Here is a 2,500-nt window from a genome sequence, read left to right as displayed (position 1 = left end):
TATCTATCTATCTATCTATCTATCTATCTATCTATCTATCTATCTATCTATCTATCTATCTATCTGTCTGTCTATCTATCTATCTATCTATCTATCTATCTATCTATCTATCTATCTATCTGTCTATCTATCTATCTATCTATCTATCTATCTATCTATCTATCTATCTATCTATCTATCTATCTATCTATCTATCTATCTATCTATCTATCTATCTATCTATCTATCTATCTATCTATCTATCTATCTGTCTATCTGTCTATCTATCTATCTATCTATCTGTCTATCTATCTATCTATCTATCTATCTATATATCTATCTATCTATCTATCTATCTATCTATCTATCTATCTATCTATCTATCTATCTATCTATCTATCTATCTATCTATCTATCTATCTATCTATCTATCTATCTATCTATCTATCTATCTATCTATCTATCTATCTATCTATCTATCTATCTATCTATCTATCTGTCTATCTATCTATCTATCTATCTATCTATCTATCTATCTATCTATCTATCTATCTATCTATCTATCTATCTATCTATCTATCCATTGACTTCCCTTCTTCCATCCCTTCCATGTGTGAGACCATTTGCTGAAAGGAGCTGAACTTCATTCAATTGTCATGTTTCTCTCTTTTCTTTGTTTAATTTCTTTCTGATTTCATCCATCCTCTCATCCTCTCATCCTCTCATCCTCTCATCCTCTCATCCTCTCATCTTCTCATCCTCTCATCCTCTCATCCTCTCATCCTCTCATATTCTCATCCTCTCATCCTCCCATCCTCCCATCCTCTCATCCTCTCATCCTCTCATCCTCTCATCCTCTCATATTCTCATCCTCTCATCCTCCCATTCTCACATCTTTCTCATAATTTCTTCCTCCTCTCGTCCTGTTCATCAGTCTTTGTGTTGTTTTTGGGTTCTGCTCGTCCTGCTGTGCTGTGTGTCCTCTCTCTCTCTCTCTCTCTCTCTCCCTCTTTTCCCTCTGAAACTAATTACCAGTGAAGCCCAGAGCCTGCAGACATGGAGACATGAGGAGCGAGGGATGGAAGGAGGGAGAGAGAGGGAGAGAGAGGGAGAGAGAGAGGGAGAGGGGGGGGTATTAGAAAGAAAGCTTCACACCACAGGTTGATCTTTCATTCTCCATTTATGACATAAAAGCATCATGTCATGGTGCTCTGACACCGTCCTAAAGTACATGTATTCATACTGCAGTAGTACTGTCCGACCCCGTCCTAAAGTACATGTATTCATACTGCAGTAGTACTGTCCGACCCCGTCCTAAAGTACATGTATTCATACTGCAGTAGTACTGTCCGACCCCGTCCTAAAGTACATGTATTCATACTGCATTAGTACTGTCCGACCCTGTCCTAAAGTACATGTATTTATACTGCAGTAGTACTGTATGGGAGGAGGAGAGGACCTCTTCTTTGAAAGACAAGAGGGAAAAAGATGAAAGGAGAAGAGGAGAGTTTTCTCCCTCCCTCCCTCCCTCCCTCCCTCCCTCCCTCCCTCCTCTGACTGACATGCTTTAAAAACTGGAATCAGTCAGTTGAGTTGCAGTTTGATGGTTTAAAACGCTGGCAAATCGATACGTTCACACATGATAGAACGCCGTCAGACGGATGACAAGAAAAGAAGGAGGAGAGGGAGGAGGAGAGGGAGGGGGAGAGGGAGGAGGAGAGGGAGGAGGAGAGGGAGGGGGAGAGGGAGGGGGAGAGGGAGGAGGAGAGGGAGGAGGAGAGGGAGGGGGAGAGGGAGGAGGAGAGGGAGGGGGAGAGGGAGGGGGAGAGGGAGGGGGAGAGGGAGGGGGAGAGGGAGGAGGAGAGGGAGGGGGAGAGGGAGGGGGAGAGGGAGGAGGAGAGGGAGGGGGAGAGGGAGGAGGAGAGGAAGGAGCAGAGGGAGGGGGAGAGGGAGGAGGAGAGGGAGGGGGAGAGGGAGGGGGAGAGGGAGGAGGAGAGGGAGGAGGGAAAAATAACAAAGGAGTGGTCTGACAATCAGTCTCTTCTAACCCCAAGAGAGAAAGAGAAAGATACTGTAGACAGACAGAGGGATGGACGGATATATAGATATATAGATAGATATATAGATAGATAGATAGATAGATAGATAGATAGATAGATAGATAGATAGATAGATAGATAGATAGATAGATAGATAGATAGATAGATAGATAGATAGATAGATAGATAGATAGATAGACAGATAGATAGATAGATAGATAGATAGATAGATAGATAGATAGATAGATAGATAGATAGATAGATAGATAGATAGATAGATAGATAGATATATAGATAGATAGATAGATATATAGATATATAGATAGATAGATAGATAGATAGATAGATAGATAGATAGACAGATGATAGATAGATATTTTCTTCTTTTCATTTAACCTGTCAAGGCCCCCCATGGTGGGTCAGTTGGTGTTAAGTATGTGTGTGTATGTGTGTGTATGTGTCTATGTGTCTATGTGTCTATG

Source organism: Zeus faber (assembly GCF_960531495.2).
Source record: "Zeus faber genome assembly, chromosome: 7".
Classification (NCBI taxonomy): domain Eukaryota; kingdom Metazoa; phylum Chordata; class Actinopteri; order Zeiformes; family Zeidae; genus Zeus; species Zeus faber.
The sequence above is the reverse complement of the archived record's forward strand: the minus strand, read 5'-3'. Positions refer to the sequence as shown.